The following is a 22,053-nucleotide window of genomic DNA, read 5'->3' as shown; positions in this document are numbered from 1 at the left end:
CTGATTTTTGTCACTTCTCTTCATGGAGACATGAATGCTTGTATTAACTTGGGTTGAAACATCAGAACTTCAGAGTTATCTCTGATTCCATCCCTCCTTCCACCCATAGGCAGAGCCTATCATGTAAAAATATTAGCAATCTGTTAGCAGTGATGAGGATACTCTCTGGCAGAAATTGCACATTTAGCGAGAGTTTGAATAAAATAAATAAACCTGTTTGCTTTTCAACTTGCTGCTGCATTTGTGTGGAAAGTGCTAAGTTTGCTGCTAGGGAAGTAGGAGAGGAAATAAGGAAAATAATAAACCAAGTACAGCTTTGCAAATACCCAGACACATTGGATGGACACAGAAGCTTTCACTGCGATATTGTGAAGGTTAGGTACTTCCTGTCTCCATTACTTCCTGTGACCGTGACTTCACATTACAAGCCACTGTGGTTGGAACTGCCGGCAAAATGGAAAGAACCAGAAAGAACATCAAAGGAGAGTTTTAAAAGGATATGAAATGTATTAATTTGTCATAATTATCTATTTTTTGATAGAAGAATCTCAGAGGTACTTAAGTTGATGTCTTGGACCTTCAGTCCAGTGCTGACATCTTGTAAAATGTCTTAAGTTCCTACCAGGTAATTTCTGCTTTCTGTCACAAAGCAGGGGAGAAGTTCTAGGAGGAAGTCATGTATTTTTCTCATCTTTAGGTATATTATATGTATACCCTGTATTTCCCTAATTATATATACACATATATTTATGTTACACCTTCTATTTCTCTTATTTACATATATTATTAACAAAAACTTTTTAGAAGATTGTAGAAATAAGACAATGTAGGCATTTGAAATTTTATGAGAAAGAGCACATCAGATTTGGGAGTTTGAGATTTTTAGAAATTGCCATAAGAAGTAAATGCTGTCACCTTTCCTATAGATAATAAAAATATACATTTGAAGTTTTCTAAGAGAGTAGATTCTCACTGTACACACACACACACACACACACACACACACAATATAACTATGTTAGGTGATTAACATGTTAATTAGCTTGATTAACATTTCACAACATAGACATATATCAAAACATCACATTGTATGCTTTGAATATATACCATTTTTATTTGTCCACTATACCCCAATAAAGTTGGAAAAAACAAGACTTCATTCCAACTGTCAAAATCTACTTCTCAGGAACCTACTCCAAAGGAGTTGCCATTCCTTCATATTATTATTAAATTGCTTATTCATAGAAAACCTATCTTTGGTGAAAAAATTAGACTCTAGAAGTGATATTTTGCCAGAAACATCTCTAAAAGCCTTTTTATCTCCCTGATGAACTCAATGTAGCTATGGAAATTCCAATTTCCTATCTGGGGTCAGCTTCAGAAATGTGCTTATTTATGTGCTTCGAATTGACTTATCAACTAATGAACCAAGAAACATTTTTTATTTTGGCTGTGTTTTAAAAGGGTCTTGCTCAAATTTTAAAGGTTAGGGCATTTTAGAGTCAGATTTGTTTTACAATTTTTCTATGTAACATATTCACTTCCCATTAAAATGTAATTTTCTCTACCAATAAGGTGTTAGGCTTTTGATCCCTCAGGGAAGCTGTACTTGACATGAGCATTACCTCATCCAAATGTATGTTCCCAGTGAACCTGTCATCGAGTGGACTTGATGCCTTAATTTTTTCCTTTTGTAGCAAGATGCCTAACTGGTTACTTATGCAAGCATTGTTAGTGAAATTAGGGGGAGTAAGGGGAATAAAAAATGTATGGCAATTGTGAGTGTTAGAACTGAGCACAATCATTATTGCAGCATCTGATGCAGACATTTCAGGAGAAGCCAAGTAGTCTCTTCAGAATAAAAGTGAGGGTAATTAGACTCAGTTCATGTATTCAACACTTGGGTCAAGTCCATGAACTCTACAAAGATAACTGTGCCATGGATTTTGCTCTCTAGAGTGCTAAGACATGTATATGGTTTGTCTACTCATTCAACAAACATTGTCTGAGCATGTTTTGTCTCCTGAGGTCAGCTCTGGAGAGACAATGGTACATGGCACAAATCTTTGCAAGTGCTGAATATAATACCTGATATTAATAGGCTGTGAGTGAAGAGCACAAAATGTGTAGTGGGTGTTCATGGGATACAATAGCTCTGTGCATGTAGAAGGGATTAGTAAGGGCCTCATGAAGGAGGCAGAATTTGCTTTGGACCTGAAGGAAAGACAGGATTGGAAAGGTAGAGATGCTAAAGTAAGTTGTCCTCAATAGAGAAAATACCATAGCTGAAGGCCCCTCATATGCTATTCTTATCTAATTACGTGATTCTAAGCTCAGGCGATCCAAAGAAGTTCCTCAGAGTTGTGGCAAACTGAAGCCAGTGGTGTAGGTTGAAAGAAATCTGAGAGAAGATTAACACCCAGGAGAATCTAAGGTGCCATTGTGGGTGAATCATTTTAGGCCGTGTTTCAGAACAAAATTTCCACACACTCTATACCAAATACTCATGGACTTATAATTTTGGTTCATAAGTTTGATGAAGAACTCTGGAAGCCTTTGCAGAGAATTGAATAAGGTAAAAAAAAAAATCTACCTTTTACTGGACACATCGTTTAGGGAGCTAATTAGTCTCCATTATCAGAAAGTTCTGAGATTCTCCTCGGAATCTAAAATGTGATACTTTGCTCAGCAGCTGACAGTATTTTTGCTACATTTTCAACTTGCCTTCACTTCTGTTTATTTCACTTGTCTAATTTACTATCTAGGTAATTTAAACAATGAGAATACAGTGACCCACAATTTTCCTAATTTAAAGGTAGCCCTTGCGCAATATTAAATTTGCATCTACATTGCCTGCCTAACAAGACTGTCACCTCCTTGAGGTCAATGTGATGTTATCTATTTTTTTAGATAGCATCTGTGTATCTAAGAGATTTATCTGTGCAATAGAACCATACAGTCCTTCATAGATGGGGGGAGCACAAATGTTGGTTGATATTTAACAGAAGTATCAGACCTACAGCTTTCTCTCTAAGAACTCAAACTTCAGAGAAAGTAGATTCAGAGAGTAAATGTTTTCCCATGGCTCAGGCAAGAGGGGTGGTTTGTTATGTTATTTCTTTCTTATTTCCCAGTTAGACTTTTGGAAATCTGCCAGATGTAATTGAAAAACCCTGCTCAGCTTTGTCCAGTGTCTCATTTGAGGATCAGCATGAGTTTGTTTACTTGAGATTAATAGGAGTCAAGGATATACAAATTCAGCAATGTATGGATAACTTTCCCCTTTTTAACGTTGGCCTCCACACAAAACTACCACCATATTGTTGAATTTTGGAAGTTTATTATGCTTTATTTTTTCCTATTAAAAAGAAATACAAATGTCATCACACTGTAATAGTTATATAACCTGTTTTATCATATTTTAAAATATATCTTGAATATTCTTTCATATAATTAAATAATCTTCTATAGCATAATTTTAGTATCTATGAAGTTTCCATTATGTGCTTATATTATACATTTTTACTCTGAATACATTATTGTTGTAAAGAATGCTTGCAATTTATGACAATAAATATATATGGCTAATTCACACATTCTAAATCTCATTGTACTCTCCAGTTAGTCATCATTAGTGTTTTGAAGTTCACTGGTTTGGCATTTTATGTATATTTATATCTGTATGCATTAAGAAAGTTTATTTATTATTATTATTATTATTTTTGGAGGCACAGTCTTTCTCTGTCCCCCAGGCTGGAGTGCAGTGGCATGATCTTGGCTGACTGCAATCTCTGTCTCCTGGGTTCAAGTAATACTCCTGCCTCAGCCTCCTGAGTAACTGGGATTACAGGCATACACCACCATGCCTGACTAATTTTTTATATCTTTAGTAGAGAGGGGATTCCACCATGTTGGTCAAGTTGGTCTTCAACTCCTGGCCTCATGATCCACCTGCCTCAGCCTCCCAAAGTGCTGGGATTACAGGCGTGAGCCACCGCACCCGACCAACAAAGTTTTTTTTTTTTTTTTTCTTTTTTAATTATTTAAAAAAATTAGAATTTGTTGGAGATAATTAGATAAGTGTATTTCTAAATATATATATATATGTATATAGTATGAAACAATAATCCCATTAAATCCTATACAAATAATGATCCTGCTTATGAAACCTATAGACCCAACCAGCTAGCTTCAGAAATAGAACATTACTGGTAACTTAAAAACCAGTTTCTAGTCCTCCCCCACTGCCTTCTTCTCTCTAGACCCCAGTGATTACCACTATCTGAAATGTTCTGTATGTTATCTTTAAGCTTTGCTTTATAATTTTAAAACATACACTTACAGTCCTGAGAAAGTATCTTTAAATTTTATATGGTTTCATTACTATAGAGGTGGAGACATTTTTTTTTTCTTTAAATAATACTTTAAGTTCTAGGGTACATGTGCACAATGTGCAGGTTTGTTACATATGTGTACATGTGCCATGTTGGTGTGCTGCACCCATTAACTCGTCATTTACATTAGGTATATCTCCTAAGCTATCCCTCCCCTGTCCCCTCCCCACAATAGGACCCAGTGTGTGATGCTTCCCTTCCAGTGTCCAAGTGATCTCATTGTTCAGTTCCCACCTATGAGTGAGAACATACAGTATTTGGTTTTCTGTTCTTGCGATAGTTTGCTGAGAATGATAGTTTCCAGCGCATCCATGTCCCTACAAAGGACACAAACTCATCCTTTTTTATGGCTGCATAGTATTCCATGGTGTATATGTGCCACATTTTCTTAATCCAGTCTGTCACTGATGGACATTTGGGTTGATTCCAAGTCTTTGCTATTGTGAATAGTGCCGCAATAAACATACGTGTGCACGTGTCTTTATAGCAGCATGACTTATAATCCTTTGGGTATATCCTCAGTAATGGGGTGGCTGGGTCAAATGGCATTTCTAGTTCTAGATCCCTGATGAATTGCCACACTGCTTTCCACAATGGTTGAACTAGTTTACAATCCCACCAACAGTGTAAAAGTGTTCCTATTTCTCCACATCCTTTCCAGCACCTGTTGTTTCCTGATTTTTTAATGATTGCCATTCTAACTGGTGTGAGATGGTATCTCATTGTGGTTTTGATTTGCATTTCTCTGATGGCGAGTGATGATGAGCATTTTTTCATGTGTCTGTTGGCTGTATGCATGTCTTCTTTTGAGAAGTGTCTGTTCATATCCTTTGCCCACTTTTTGATGGGGTTGTTTGTTTTTTTCTTGTAAATTTGTTTGAGTTCTTTATAGGTTCTGGATATTAGCCCTTTGTCAGATGAGTAGATTGCAAAAATTTTCTCCCATTCTGTAGGTTGTCTGTTCACTCTGATGGTAGTTTCTTTTGCTGTGCAGGAGCTCTTTAGTTTAATTAGATCCCATTTGTCAATTTTGGCTTTTGTTGCCATTGCTTTTGGTGTTTTAGACATGAAGTCCTTGTCCATGCCTATGTCCTGAATGGTATTACCTAGGTTTTCTTCTAGGGTTTTTATGGTTTTAAGTCTAACATTTAAGTCTCTAATCCATCTTGAATTAATTTTCGTATACGGAGTAAGGAAAGGATCCAGTTTCAGCTTTCTACTTATGGCTAGCCAATTTTCCCAGCACCATTTATTAAATAGGGAATCCTTTCCCCATTTCTTGTTTTTGTCAGGTTTGTCAAAGGTCAGATGGCTGTAGATGTGTGGTATTATTTCTGAGGGCTCAGTTCTGTTCTGTTGGTCTATATCTCTGTTTTGGTACCAGTACCATGCTGTTTTGGTTACTGTAGCCTTGTAGTATAGTTTGAAGTCAGGTAGTATGATGCCTCCAGCTTTGTTCTTTTGGCTTAGGATTATCTTGGCAATGCAGGCTCTTTTTTGGTTCCATATGAACTTTAATGCAGTTTTTTCCAATTCTGTGAAGAAAGTCATTGATTATCTCAATAGATGCAGAAAAGGCCTTTGACAAAATTCAACAACCTTTCATGCTGAAAACTCTCAATAAATTCGGTATTGATGGAACATATCTCAAAATAATAAGAGCTATTTATGACAAACCCACAACCAATATCATATTGAATGGGCAAAAACTGGAAGCATTCCCTTTGAAAACTGGCACAAGACAGGGATGCCCTCTCTCACCACTCCTATTCAACATAGTGTTGGAAATTCTGGCTAGGGCAATCAGGCAAGAGAAAGAAATCAAGGGTATTCAGATAGGAAAAGAAGAAGTCAAATTGTCCCTGTTTGCAGATGACATGATTGTATATTTAGAAAACCCCATTGTCTCAGCCCAAAATCTCCTTAAGCTGATAAGCAACTTCAGCAAAGTCTCAGGATACAAAATCAATGTGCAAAAATCAAAAGCATTCTTATACACCAGTAACAGACAAACAGAGAGCCAAATCATGAATGAACTCCCATTCACAATAGCTTCAAAGAATAAAATACCTAGGAATCCAACTTACAAGAGATGTAAAGAACCTCTTCAAGGAGAACTACAAACCACTGCTCAGTGAAATAAAAGAGGACACAAACAAGTGGAAGAACATACCATGCTCATGGATAGGAAGAATCAATATTGTGAAAATGGCCATACTGCTCAAGGTAATTTATAGATTCAATGCCATCCCCATTAAGCTACCGGAGACATGTTTTCTAAATGTTGTCGATTAGAATATTGCCTTTCATACTTAAATCTTTAATCTGCCTGGAATTTATTTTTGTTTATGGTATGAAGCAGAGATTAAATTTTATTTCTCCTAACTGCATATCAAATTAGCATAATTGATTGAAAAATTATCTCATTAACCAGAAGACTTATCTCCAGGAAAGCTGCCTGGATCTGGTTGGTGAAGGTTCCAGAAGTGAAGCATCCAGCAATTGGAGTGGCTCCAGTGGCAGCAGCCCACTTCAGCACAGCTGCTGGCTGATATTCTTGGATGGTTTGACATTGACATCACCTGGGTTTTCAATGGCATAAGCCACCAGCAGAACTCCTCCCAGGTCCTCTTCAGAGTTATAATTTAAATGACATCACTTTTCCTCTTACAGAGGTACTATTCCATTTGCAAGTCAAGCCTGATACCATCTAAGTAAGTTCCTGATGTAAGGAATTTGAGAACATTCTCCTCCTTCATCTACAGAACATCAAGGGCTTCACATATATTGAAAGTTTCCCTTTGTGTTATGACAGGAATCCAGGATAAGTTGGTATGAATTGCTCTCTGGTTAGCACAAACAGGCTATACCTTTTTTGTGTCTTTCCTTTCTTCATCAGTCATGTTAGAAACTTACTGGTCTTATTAGTCTTTTTGAAGTGCTAACTTTTGGCTTTGTTGAATCTTTACATGGTACATATATTTATTAATGTATTAATTTATATACTTTATGCTTTCCTTCACTTTTTACTAATTTCTGTCCTTTTTCTAATATATAATGCTTAATGCTTAGCTGGTTCATTTTCAAGACTCTTCTTTTTTTTGCTATAAGTATTTAAGGCTACAAATTTATTTCTAGAAACATTATTGTATGTATTGTACTAATATTTAGTTGCTGTTTCATTCTAAATATTTTTATTTCCATAAGAGTTATTTTAACTTATGGGTTATTTACATTTCTTAGTTTCAAAAGCTTGGAGTGTTTTAGTTGTGTTTTTGTTATTAATTCTAATTTAATTAAATTGAGTTCTTAATGTATAATCTATACAATACTGTGTTTTGGAATTTTTTGAGACTTGTTTTGTGGTCAAGTATGAGATCACCTCTCCTAAATGCTTTATGTGTCCTTAAAAGAAAGCATGTTCTCTACCTCGATGAAGTGTTCTGTGTTTTTCCATTACATCAAACTTATCAATTGTGTTTGTAGCAAAGACTGGTTAAATGTTCAACAATCCTATTTCTTTTTCTTGGCTACAAAGGAGGACTGCAGTTCTAAGTCTTCCTTTAATTAAGTTAGGATTCTATGGCAGCATTCTGTCCATGAGAAAAATGGGCAGAAGTAACATAAGGCACTTTTGTCTTTATCTTTACAATGTCATGAACGTTCTTCCTTCTTTCTCATCTCTTTTTGGCCAGTTTAATGCCGAGGGCCTAGTAGGCTCAATAGAATTCCAATGGGCCCTAGAAGATGACAGTGCCATAAAATGGATGAAATCACAATTTCTTAATTCTTGATGACTAATATGAGGAGAAACAAACTTCTGTTGTAAGTCACTGAGGCTTCAGGATTTACTTGTTTCTGCACTGTTTCTACACTGTAACCTAAAATAGCCTGATTAATAGTGTTGTTCAAGTGTTTTATGTCCTCAGTGACATTTTATCTGTTAAATCTAGAAGTTACTAAAAAAATGCTAAAATATTCCACTCTGATAGTAAATTTTGCAAATTTCTTCTTGTATTTCTGGTGCTTACAAATATTTTCAATTTCTGTTTTTTTATATTTTAGGTGGATATAAGTTTAGAATGATTTTATTTTCCTGGTAAATCTAGTCTTCTCTCATTGTATAGTGACTTTATATATCCAATAATATCTTTGCCTTAGAGTTTATTTTGTTTGATTGAAATATAGTTATTCCCACTTTATTTTGGCTAGTACTGAAATTTATCTTTTTCAGTGCTTTAACTTTCATCCACTCTGTATCTTTTAGGTGTATATCTTCAGCATATAGATATATTTTAAAAATCTGTCAGCTGTGTCTAAATGGTGTTAAATTTATTTATATTTACTGTGGTTTAGATAAATTTGGATTTATTTATATCATCTTAGTTTTTCTTTTTGTGTATTTCTCTTTTTCTTAGTTTCTAAAATCCTTTACTGCCCTTAAAAACTAGATAAATTGAAAGTTTTCTTTCATTTATATTCTTTGAATTTCTATGAGTTTGGAAGAAATAGCACCTTTTTTCTGCCTATAACACATTCTTTAGAATTTCCTTTAATGAAGTTCTCTTAGATTAAATGCGCTCAGGCTTTGCTTGTTTGTTTATAACTCTCTTAATCTTATTATTGTTTTAAAGGTATATTCTTGTTAGGTATCAAATTCTATATTAAAGTCTCTATTTCTAGGAATTATGGATTGGATTGTATAAACCCAATCTTCCCTCCAAGAGCAACTAAAAAAGCTGGGTAAAATATAAAACATGTGTTTGAAGCCATTAAAGGGGTACTGAAGCAGCCAAAATGTGAGTGGTCAAGATCCCGAAGAGAAGGGAATTGAATTGAGGTGAGCCAAACATTACTCACTACTGTTCGTCTCAAAGCATTTGACGAACCTTAGTTCTGAAAAACTGAGAAGTTGAGCAAAGCTTTTGTTAGTCTCACAGTTTGGGGCTATGAAAATCATATACTTTAGAGTATTCATTGAAAGAATAGTAAATAAATGTGCCACTAAAAACAATAGAGGAAAGAAAGCGGAAATTTTTTTTAACTCAAAGAAGGCAAGAAAGAAGTAAAAGAGGAAGACAAAACAAGAGGAATAAATACAAATAAATAGTAATATGATAGATTTAAGATAAAATATGTCAGTGTTTACATTACATAGTAAGTGGCTAAATATTCTAATAAATGAGTAATATGCTGTAGAGTAAAACAGAATTCAATTATTGGCTGTTTTTAAAAAGATATGCCTTAAATATGAATACACAAAAAGGCTGAAGATGAAAGAATTTAAAACAGATGTAACACATAAACACTAATGACTCTAGTTTGACATTAATTTTTTATTAACATAATGAAGTTATTTTATTTTCTTCTAACTTCCATGGTTGCTATTGAGGAATCAGTTGTCATAATTGTTCATTTGAAGATGATCTGTATTTCTTCTCTGGCTGCTTGTAAGATTTTTTTATGGCATGCCTGGATGTGTTTTTCATTTCATTTATCTTACTTGATATCCATTACCTTTTCTATAACTATTAATTAATTATTAGTTTTGTAATTATTTTCCCCATGATCCCTTTAAATGTTTCTTGTGTTTAATTTTCTGTCTCTTTTTCTCTACAAATATTTAAGTGGATATTGAACTTTCCTACTTTATTTTCCATGTCTATTAGCTTTTTATTATATTTTCTATTTGTATATTTAGATGTGCTACATTATGGAAAATTTAAGATAATTGGTTAATTTTATTTTCAGCTATAGCAAATGTGTTGTGCATTGAGTATTTTACATGTTGTTATAGTTGTTATTTTTAAAGTTTTATGTTTTTCATTGTATGTTCTCACTCACAAGTGGGAACTAACTTAGGAGGACGGAAAGGCATAAGAATTATACAATGGACTTTGGGGACTTCAGGTAAAGGATAGGATGAGGATGAGGGATAAAAGACTACACACTGGGTTTGGTGTACACTGTTCAGGTGATGGGTGCACCGAAATCTCAGAAATCACCACCACTAAAGAACTTATTTATGTAACCAAACACTACCTGTTTTCTAAAAACCTATTGAAATAAAAAACATAAGGCTGGGTGTGCTGGGTCATGGCTGTAATCCTAGTACTTTGGGAGTCTGAGACGTGTAGATCATGAGGTCAGGAGTTTGAGACCAGCCTGGACAATATGGTGAAACCGGTCTTTACTAAAAATACAAAAATTAGATGGGCGTGGTGGTGCACACCTATAGTCCCAGCTGCTCAGGAGGCTGAAGCAGGAGAATCACTCTAACCAGGGAGGTGGAGGTTGTAGTGAGCCAAGATTGTGCTACTGCACTCCAGGGCAACAGAGCAAGACTTCATCTCAAATAAATAAATAAATAAATAAATAAATAAATAAAATTAAAAAGTTTTATGTTTTTATTTTTCAAGGCTTGTTTTTAATCTCTTTTTTTCTAGTCCATATATTAAATCTCAGATTTTGTTTCTTTAAACATATAAAACATACTTACGTGATTTTGTTAAATTGGTAATTCTGTTACCTGAGGTCTTTCTGAGTCTCAGTAACCTTGTATTGGATTGACAAACTTCCACCACTCCCACGACATTCATGTGCTTCCTGGAACCTCAGGATGTAATCTTATTTGGAAATAAGGTGTTTGCAGATGTAACTAATTAACTTAAAATGAGGTCCTACTGAAGTAGAGTGGGCCATAAATACAAAGTGATTGTTATCTTTATGAGAAGACAAGAGAAACACAGGCAGAGAAGAAGTTGTGAAGACAAACACGTGAGGAGAATGCTGAGTACAAATGGAGGCAGAGATTGTATTCTTCTACAAGCCAAGGGATGCTAAGCCTTGCTGGCAACCACCAGAAGCTAGGAGAGCTCCTCCCCAAGAACCTTCAGAGAGATCTGAAGCTGCTGATACTTTGATTTCAGATTTGTGACCTCCAGAACCACAAAAACAAATTTCTGTTATTTTAAGGCAAGTTTGTGGTACTTCATTATAGCAGCCCATGGAAACTAATACAAACCTCGTTTGTAAAATGATTAATACCAACCCATTCAAAAGAGCTAATATGAAGATTAAATGAAACAATATATTATATATAAAGTACTTTGTCTTGTCTGTCCAGAAAAAGTGCTCAATAAGTGTTACTATGTTTTTAAAATTTGATTTTCAAACACCTCATCTCCATGATGGTCTTGAACCTTTTTCTTTCCTTTTCTTTTCCTTTCCTTTCCTTTTTATTTTTATTTTTATTTTTTTGAGACGGCGTCTCGCTCTGTTGCCCAGGCTGGAGTGCAGTGGCGTAATCTTGGCTCACTGCAACATCTGCCTCCCGGGTTCAAGTGATTCTTCTCCTGCCTCAGCCTCCTGAGTAGCTGGAATTACAGGCGTACACCACCATGTCTGGCAAATTTTTGTATTTTTAGTAGAGACTTGAGTTTCACCATGTAGATCTAGCTGGTCTGGAACTCCTGACCTCAGGTGATCCGCTCACCTCGGCCTCCCAAAGTACTGGGATTAAAGGCGTGAGCCACTGTGCCTGGCCGGATGGTTTTCTTTATAGTGCAGAAACATACACAAATACACAACACACACACATCCAAATATCTGCATATATACATCATACGTATTCACATGCAACTTACTCTAATTGCCCTTCATTCACACCTTGCTCAATACTCTCCACATGATTTCAGCATCTCAGCTATGCACCCACTGAAGCTTTCCATAGTTTTTGAAACTATATATCTGAGAACTTCTCAATTTCAAACCAGATTTCATGAAATGGAATATTGATATTTTTCCTTCAAATAAAAGAAAAAACACTTTTTATAATAAAGCTACAGAAGTAGTAAGTTCTGGTAGAGGAAAAGGGTTTCATCTATAGTTAGTGCCCTCTTGGCTATTTTTATTACTCGGAGAAGTCTTGTCACAAACTTTTTTTTCAGAATCAAAAAAGATAAACCTTGAAGTGAGGAGCGGAGTACTATGAGAAAAGTTAATTTTAATTTTCTATGTCCCAACATATTGAAGTTCCTGTGAATCTAAAATACCTCAAAGTGTGCTTTGAAATAAATTCTAACATGAATAAAGAAAATGAATGGACATTTGGATTGAATTATGTTATTTTTAGAAAGTGGCCTTTTTCTTCCTGTTATTTCACTGTGGATTTTAGTGGGCAAAACATGAAGAAAACCCTGTGTGCTGTCACAGAACATAAGTACTTCTTCACGTCCCACCTCTTCAAAGATATTTTGATACTTTGAAGATAATTCTAGGTTTAGTATATAAATAAAGAGTAAAGTCCTAAGCTGGGCAATAGCATCTTAGTTTGAAGACAGATTAACTCTAGACTGAAATCAAATAGGAAAATAACTAGAAAAATTGTCATTTTCGTTATGTATTTTCTATCAAGAGCATAATTTTTTTCTTCAAGGGCTCAATATCATCATGTAATTACATAGTATGGGCATGTACTATAGCTCAATCTACAGAGTAATATTGCTTTATATAATGACATTAGTCTAGAAAAAAATGACTCCATTTAAATAATCAGATCAACCAATATTCACAAAGAATCTTTAGAAGAACAGGAGAATCAAACACTCTTTACTTGTAAATATATGATTCTTGGAAATTAATTAATTAATTTACTCATGTATTTATCAAAAACATATTTATTGCATGTTCACAATAGAACCTGTACTAGGTGCAGGAATATAGGTGGGGAGAGAGGCAATATATAAAAGAAGTAAGTAAAATATAAAATGTGTTAGATGGTGATCAGTGATTTGGAGGAAAATAAATTTGAGAAGGTGGGTGGGGATTCTAGGAGTATGTTGCAATTTTTGAAAGGAGGGTCAGAGAAGGTCTTACAGAGAGATGTCAATTGAGTTACCACCTGAAAGAGGGGAGGATGTGTTCACATGAAGTTGTTGTTGAGGAATTTGAACTTCTAAATATGAGTTACAGAAGAGAAGCCTGGATTGGAGATAATGCACATAAATATATTTAGAGAAACCGATTAGAGTGTCCTCTGTTGTTAAGCATTTTGTATTTATTTGCAGAAGATACTGAAACTCCAGACCAGCAATATAATTCCAGTTTATTCTGAAGGTTTTTCTTTACCAACATATAGTTGTTGAAGAACTGGTTATAATAATTTGGCCAAAGGCTTCAATCACAAGCCATTTAGATATATTAGGGTAAGTATGCCCTCAGATAGCAAGTGTATAATTGTGTTGTGGCTTCAGGTGTAGTCTACACTTCGTAGTCCTGGAAACATTGTGACGTGTCCTGGTTCACTCAAAATGACAGGAACCTTAAGCAAGGCACTGTGTTACAATTGCTCCTTAGGGACTCCACCTGCAAAATAAAAGGACTAGACTAAATGTTTTTCACAAAGTCACTTTTGGTTCTAATATCCCATGAATATATACTATTTGCTTTGATTGCTTTGTGAAATGTTTTAAATTGTTAGCACATTGCCTAATTCAGCAGATTTCTCACGAAGAATTTTCTTTGCTTTTGTTAGGAATGGATCTTCTTTATATACTTTGGTTATAGGGCTTTCTCTCATTGAGAGAACAGTAACTTACAAATTTAAGTCTGGACTCAGCAAAAAATAATGCTATATTGGATGACCTCAGAATATTTTATAGAGTGCTTATGAAATTTTCTCTCTTGTTCCCCATGATGTTTAAACCAGAATTAATGCAGACCTAACCTATTTTTAGATCATAGACATTCATTAAATTTAGAAAGATTTTATGATTTTAGGGCCTTGAAGGTAAGTATTATCTTCTGGTTCTTTCTAGTTGCTATTATTGTTAAAGTAGTCACCACTTTGTCAACTTCTGAAATTCATAAGGCAGACTATAATCTTTCTGCTTTGTATGTTTCTACTTCTTATCATCACTTTGCAAGTGTATTTCCATCATTTGAAAGTAAAGATGTACGCTCTCTGAGCTTTAAAAGTATAGGATTTTTTTTTTAGTTATCTCTGGTTATTGCTTTTCTTTGATATACTATCAATAAATCAACTGAATGATGATATTCTTCTCTTTCTAACAAGTAGTGCATATCACTGGTTGAATCAGGAGAAGCAACGTTTAGGAAAACGTGTCCCAAGTAGTATTGTGGTGGCCAGTCACATGCTTTAAATCCTCCCAGGAAGTTTACATTCCAGGAATTATTGAGAACAAGAAAACCATGTCTCTTAAAACACTAATGAAGTCAGGAAGCTCTTTTAACAGGTTGGCAAATGATAAGTGCTTAATAAATACTAGCTGAATTTATTATTGAATGAAATTAATAGCGTACTTTGTATACTTTTATCCACTCTTAATAAAAGTGTCAGGGCAAACTCTTTTTTACATTAGATGTATTCCTTGTCACTCTATTGAATACATTTTGGTAGAATGTATTCTACCAATTTTAATTGGTATTATTATTTAATTGGAATTACCAATTAAAATTGGTGATTTTAATTTACTTGAAATTTTGTATTCACATAGCAATTGTGGTGGTGGCCACAGAATATTTTTCATCCAGAATGAATTCCTGAGATGTAGAATAAATCAAGTGACCTTCCATTTTACTCAAAGCCTGGCAAACTGAGATGAAGAGGTATAGAGACTTCAGGCTTAAATGCTACAAACCTATCTTCTTGGACTTTGCAACCAAAATAGACTTGAAACAATAAAAATGGAAACAGTATAGAATCGCTGTATTGTATTATAAACTCGAGCAGAAATGGGAGGAGAAAACCTTACAAAGAGAATACACTGACGTGCAGATACAATGACCTAGCAATAATGATGATTACAATAATCAGAAGTAGTATTTGCTGTGTATTAACTGCTAGGCACTATATAAAGCATTTTCAGAGATTATTTCACTTAATCCTCACAACAAACATTTTAGGAAGGTACTATTGTTATCCTCTTCAAAGAAGGTTTAGAGAAAACTTTATTATATCTAAAAACTTTTCCTGTGGTTACATAGCTAGGAAGTAGTAAAGCTGGATTCAGGAACCTATGCAGGTATCCACTGTAGATTTGTGACATAAGGAAGAGTTCTATAAAACTAAAAATCAATAATATAATTAATTATATGAATGAACCCATTTATTAGAGGAAACAACAGAATTGATAGTGTTAAAAAATGTGAATCACTGATGTGGAGAACCCCTTGAAACTATTACTATAAAACAAAAAGGTGAAGTATAAAGGGACATGCTGATGCAGAGGTCAGATAATGGAGATCCAGCCTAAGAATTACATATGCTTCTGAATAAGTCACAATTGAGACAGAGGATGAAGAAAGATATTTGAGGTGGAATTTTTTTACGGGTAAAAAGACCTAGAAATACAAATCAAAAGGACCAGTTAAATTCCAAAAAAAGGAAAAAAATCAATGAAAATAGATCTTATTTCATCCTGTAACATTTTGGATTTACAAAGTTTATTTTATTTTATATTTTACAAAAGGCTTTTATGAGCATCTTGATATAAAACTCAGGCTGACGTCAAACTTCACCACCCTGACACTAAATATCAGGAAACTATGAAGTAATCTCTACAGAGTCATCTATGAGTGAAGACAAGAGAGAAATATCATTTTCCCATAGGTTCAAAAAAATGTATAAACTATACCCTCTTTAAAAATTACTTGAACATATACACTAACTCATCAATACAGGATTTTAAGATAAATGAACTCATTGAGTGAACATTAAGCATTTTCTCCCCTCTATACATCTATTTGAATAAAATAAATCGCAATGCTGGAAATAATACATGTGAAAATATGTTCACCATAGTATTATATGTTACAGTCAAAAATTGAAAATAACCAAATATTTCCTATTAAAATAGCATGAGATATTATTCAGTCCTTAGATGATGTTGGAAAACACTTTTTCAGTTTTCATGGTGTGTGATCTCAATTATGTATGGACAAATGCATTAAGCAATAATTTAATTAGTTAATTTTAATTATATCTGGGGTGGTGAATATTTGTCTGATTTCTAACTTTTTATTTTTCACATATAAGACAATACATAACAATGAACATAGAAGAAAGGAGTAGGGATTGGTACTCTCAAAATTAGTTTGGGATTTATTTATAAAAAGAAAACTCAGATATTTATATACTGACCACGATTGACATTGCACTGAAACTTTTTCAAACAACCTGCAAAAGTATAAGTAATATAAATCTTTCACAGGCCACAGGTCACATGTCTCAGAGGTCTTTGGAGCAAAGTTAGCTTTGGCTACCAAGCTTGGAAGAAAATGTTCTTCTTTTGAAATATTTGCTGTATTCTTCCCTCTATGCTTCATTTTTTTTTCCTTCAAACTGAATTGGAACTTTCACTGTAGTTTCCTTCAACCTTGCAATTTCTTCAAACCATTTGGAGACTAACATCTCAAATAACAGTGAGATTCCCAATAGTTAACTTCATAGTAACTTTCTCAAAGGTAAAATGTGCTTTCATGCAAAGTCATTGGGATTGCTCCACTTTCAGCAGAAATCTTTCCTTTCAGTGATATTTATATAACATAAAAATTTGCTGTTTTATGCAGAAATATTTTTTTCAAATGGACCAGTTTATATTCCCTTTTCTAAACTACTTATGCAAAAAATATATCATTTGAATGAAGTAAGCCAATGTATCTGCTCTTCCCAGAAATATTGCAAAGGATTTGTTGAAATGATGCACTGTCATTCCAATCCTACTTCACATCCTAAAGGTTCATAAAAGGTAACGACTGGGTGGAGGTCAGCTGCAGAGGAAACCAGACACTGCTTAGCGTTTATGTTGATCTATAGGGCCTTGAAGACATATGTGACGAAACAGAGAAAATTCTGCAACAACAAAAAAAACCTCAGTATTTTCTGAATATCTTTAAAAAACTTCTGTTTCTATTATTTCAGTGAGCTCTTTATATTTCTTCCCTAATAATACTTTTTGCCGTGAATAGGTTTTTCTCCTTTTTATGTCTTAAGTGTCTGGTTTTGTACTTTGCTGGTAAATGTCACATTTCACTTCTGTTGTATTCCTCTCGACTTCACATCTTCTTTCTTTTCCTCTCTAACCCAGCAATCCTATGTACTAGCAGCTAACAAAAACACTGAAATAGTGACTTGATGCTCTTAATACAGTCGACCAAACTATCCCAAGGCAATTAATTTACGATACTGTGTAATTTGTTTACACTTACGCCATGTTAAAACAAAAACAAAAAGCAAAACTGAAGCCACATGTGAAGGTCTCTTTGAGGGATTAGGGGCATTTATTTTTAAATATTTGCTTTATTGTCCATGAAAGTAATAAATTGATATCTGTTTTCTTTGGAGTTTTTTCAGACCAAAATATCAATATTACTACCAGTTGTAAAAGTCCTGTGATTTGTATAACACTAAGAATTGAAGTTGATATTGAAGTAATTTGCTTTTTTAAGGCAGAATAGTATAGGGGCTAAATTCATTGACTCAGGATCCAAATTACTTAGGTGTTAATCTGTCTCCCTTTCACTGCGTGTGAACCTGATCCTGTTATTTACGATTCTGTGCCTGTTTGCTTGGTTATACAATGAAGATAACAATGGTTTCCACATGATGGTTAATTAATGTAAGGCACTTAGAAGGTTGCCTGGTACATGGTAAGTTACATGTGTCCAATACATAATTATTATTAAAATTAGCATTTTCTTAGAATGCTCTAGGAATTAAAAGTGAATTAATTAATTAAATGAAATTAACAAAATCTACAGAAGAGTTGTTACTATCTTTTTTTCTTTTTTAGGCAGGGTCTCGCTCTATTACCCAGGCTGGAGTGCAGTGGCATGATCTCAGCTCAATGTAACCTCTGTCTCCTGGTTTCAAGCGATTCTTGTGCCTCAGCCTCCTGAGTAGCTGGAATTACAGGTGCATGCCACTATACCCAGCTAATTTTTGTATTTTTAGTAAAGACGGCGTTTCGTCATGTTGACCAGGCTGGTCTTGAACTCCTGACCTCAAGTGATCCACCCACCTTGGACTGCCAAAGTGCTCGGATTACACACGTGAGCCCCCACAAAAGAGTTGTTGAGAGTAATACTCCTCAAGCTTTATGCTGAGAATTAAGTAAAATGTAATACTACAATCATAACAGCTCACACTTTATTGTGTACTAACTAGTTACGGCTTTAAAAAATTTTCTTCTTACAAAAGCGTTTTGATTTTTTTTTTTTTTACATTGCAGTGATTGATGCACACCCTTCAAATACACAACTTCTAACAGGCAGAATTAGAGGAGGCGGTGTCATGAACAATGGTTTAATAGTACGCAGGCACTGTACCCGTGTATCTAACTATACTGAAAGTTTTCGACACTGCGTGTCAGCTACATTTAGGGCAACTCTGGGGGCAGCTAGATAGTCATCCTGATGAGAACAACTGGTTGTTCTAGAGCAAGTTTGTCCAACCCATGGCCCACGGGCCACGTGCGGCCCAGGACTGCTTTGAATGCAGTCCAGTGCAAACTCCTAAACTTTCTTAAAACATTATGAGATTTTGTTGAAGTTTTTTGTTTTTTTTTTTTCTCATCAGCTATGGTTAGTGTTAGTGTATTTTATGTGTGGCCCAAGACAATCCTTTTTCCAGTGTGGCCGAGGGAAGCCAAAAGATTGGACATCCCTCTTCTAGAGTATAAATAGGATGTTTAGGTTATGCCTTTGGTCAGCTACTGGTACAAGAAAAGAGTATATATAGCCTGTATCTAACTACAGTAGGTATTCAAGCTTATTATCCTGTCACAAGTCTGTAAAGATGAAGAAGGGATCATTTGAGAGTCATACGGTCAAAATGGCCAGAATGCAACTGTGCTGTTGCACTGTGCAAAATCGGGTCAACTGTCCTGCAGGTCCTTGGGTGTCTATAATATGAGACAATTCTAATAACAATTTTATAGATTTAGTTCATCTTACAATTATTTATCTTCATCTTATATACAGATATATAGAATGCCTTACCTAGTGGATTACTCTTGATAAAAATGGGATTAAAATTTTAAGCCTTCTACTCCTAATTTGTATTTATCTAATATTTTTTATACTTTTTGATGTTTTTCCTTTAATGATCACACTGCACCTTAGTTGAAAGTACCTGGAAACTCTTAGTAAATATGTGTGTTTTGTTACTGAAGCCTTTTTTGGAAAGATTAGATATTATAATTATTTTGTCTCTTTTGGAATAGAGTCTATTTCATCTGCAAGATCTAGCAAAGGAGGAAGAGAATAGAGAGAAAAAGAAAATTAGAGGGGAATGGATGTGGATCTTAAAGAAAATATAGTAGGAAATTTCTCTTGTCAGTGGTTCCTTCTTTGTTCATTCAACCAACATGAAAAAAAAAAAAAAAAACCTGTTCAAGAAATGAGTTGTAAACCCTATGGACTGTCCTCAAGGTGGCTGTCACACGTTGAATAACTTGTGATAAATGTTACTGTGGCATCTAACACATTGTCAGAAATGAGTCTTGTTGGCTGGGTGCAGTGGCTCATGCCTTTACAGGCATAATCCCACCAGTTTAGGAGGCTAAGGTGGGCGGATTACCTGAGGTCAAGAGTTCCAGACCAGCCTGACCAACATGGTGAAACCCCTGTCTCTACTAAAAATGCACGACACTAGCCAGGCATGGTGGTGGATGCTTGTTAATCCCAGCTACTCAGGAGGTTGAGGCAGGAGAATTACTTGAACCCAGCAGGCAGAGGTTGCAGTGAGTGGAGATCACGCCACTTGCGTTCCAGCCTGGGTGACAGAGCAAGACTCTGTCTCAAAAAAAAAAAAAAAAAAAAAAGGGATCAGTCTTGTTAAATATAGAGTTATTGATTTAATCCAGAGAGGAGCTTTTCAGACTTGAACTTTATGAAATCCATGAAAGAGGTTGTTGGGAGTGATGATATCCAAACTTTACATTGAGAATTATATAAAATTTAATACTATAATCATAATAGACGATACTTTATTGTGTGCTACTTGCCCCTTAATGTGTGCTAACAACAATTCTGTAAATTTATTTCATCTTATAGTTGCTTAAATAGAAACACAGGAAAGAGAGGAGCTTACCTGGGGTCAGGTAGCCAGTCAGTGGCCTCAGGGTAGTAGGTCTTCCTAACCATGATATCTAAAGCATGTCTCAACTGGAACCCTCCCTCTCTGGAACTTGGCCTTGTTCTGTATCCTTCATTTAAAACTCGTTTGTTGATGTATTTACTTATTTACTTTTGTCTCCATGATACTATTTTATAAGTCACACAAGAGCAGAACAGTGCTTAGTACCTAATAGGTTCTCAGTAAAATGTTATTAAGTGAAAGAACATTTAATAGTCGTTTATATAATCCTCAGAGTAATCCTGGGTTATGTCCATTGTGATTGTTAATTGATGTGTCAATTTGACTGGACTAAGAGAGGCCCAGATAGCCAGTTAAACATTATTTCTGGGTGTATCTATGAGGGTATATCTGAAAGAGATTAGCATTTGAATTAGTAGACTGGGTAAAGAAGATGCCCTTGCTGAAACAGCTGGACATCATCCAATCCACTGAGGGCCTGAAAAGAACAAAAAGCAGAGAAAGGGCAAATTGTCCCTTTTTTCAAGCTGTAATATTCATCTTCTTCTGCCTTTGGACATTGGACCTCTTGGTTCTTGGGCCTTCTGACTCCAGAACTTACACCAGTGTTGCTGTCTCTCCCTTTCTGGCTTAACTGATTGAAGAATTTCTTGGCTTCCATAATCCATAAACCAATTCTCCTATTGTTTCTGTTTCTCGAGAACCCTGACTAATACACCCGTGATTTTAGTACTATTTTCTTTCAAATGGGGAAAAGGAAACTGATGAGAGAAAAGAGGAGACCCAAGGACCTAGTATAAACTTCGAATTCAAAGCTAGATTTATTTTTCCTGAAAGCCCATTCGCTTTCCTCCATTTATGCCAATAATCTCTCCCAGGAAACATCCTTGGAGCTATGCTAGTAAAATATAGTAATAACAATTGAGGAAGATGAAACCAAAAGTTTGAGCATCAATTAAAACATGCAAAGAACTGGAAGAAACTGATATATTTTTGAAGTGTCATTTTTTTCTGGGTATTAGATCAGCCTTGTTCCTTTGTACTGCCAAACCAGTGATTGACACCATCCTGTGATTTATGCCTCTCAGCTGTGCCTCTGAGACACCAATCATAGAAAAACCACAAAACACACATTTCTCATGCCCATATGTTGTGACCAGTTATTTGAATCAAATGACAGATTTATATTTAATGGATTGTTCCTCATACATTTCATACAGTTTCCCTGATATAGAATAAAAGATGAAAAGTGTCGCATATATTTTTGGTTACCTTTTCTTTAAACTTTAACTTCTTGACCTTTATTTTCTAGGAGAAGAAATAATTATCTAATATAATAAAGTGGCAATTTTCTTCCACCCCCGCCACAAAAATGGGACATTTGGCAGTGTCTAGAGATAATTTTGGTTGTCAAAACTAAAGGAAATGCTACTGGCATCTAGTGGGTAGAGGCCAGGGATGCTGCTAAACATCCTACAATACACAGGACAGTCCATCCAGCAAACAATTATCTGTCTCAGATGTCAATAGTGCTGAGAT

The 22,053-nt window shown here is 34.9% G+C and overlaps 2 long non-coding RNA genes across 2 annotated transcripts in view; one reads left to right on the top strand and one right to left on the bottom strand.

The window, feature by feature from the left end:
• The window catches only part of LOC103239986 (uncharacterized), a 30,159-nt gene extending 22,802 nt beyond the window's left edge, over positions 1–7,357 (top strand). The window contains exon 3 of the long non-coding RNA XR_499733.3: positions 6,844–7,357. This is a non-coding gene — a long non-coding RNA (uncharacterized lncRNA). The remainder of the gene's footprint in view (positions 1–6,843) is intronic.
• Positions 7,358–13,657: 6,300 nt separating this feature from the next.
• LOC140713260 (uncharacterized) overlaps positions 13,658–22,053 on the bottom strand; it is a 54,782-nt gene continuing 46,386 nt past the window's right edge. The window contains exon 3 of the long non-coding RNA XR_012095151.1: positions 13,658–13,760. This is a non-coding gene — a long non-coding RNA (uncharacterized lncRNA). The remainder of the gene's footprint in view (positions 13,761–22,053) is intronic.

The sequence above is a fragment of the Chlorocebus sabaeus genome, chromosome 13, assembly GCF_047675955.1.
Source record: "Chlorocebus sabaeus isolate Y175 chromosome 13, mChlSab1.0.hap1, whole genome shotgun sequence".
NCBI lineage: Eukaryota > Metazoa > Chordata > Mammalia > Primates > Cercopithecidae > Chlorocebus > Chlorocebus sabaeus.
The sequence above is the reverse complement of the archived record's forward strand: the minus strand, read 5'-3'. Positions and strand labels throughout refer to the sequence as shown.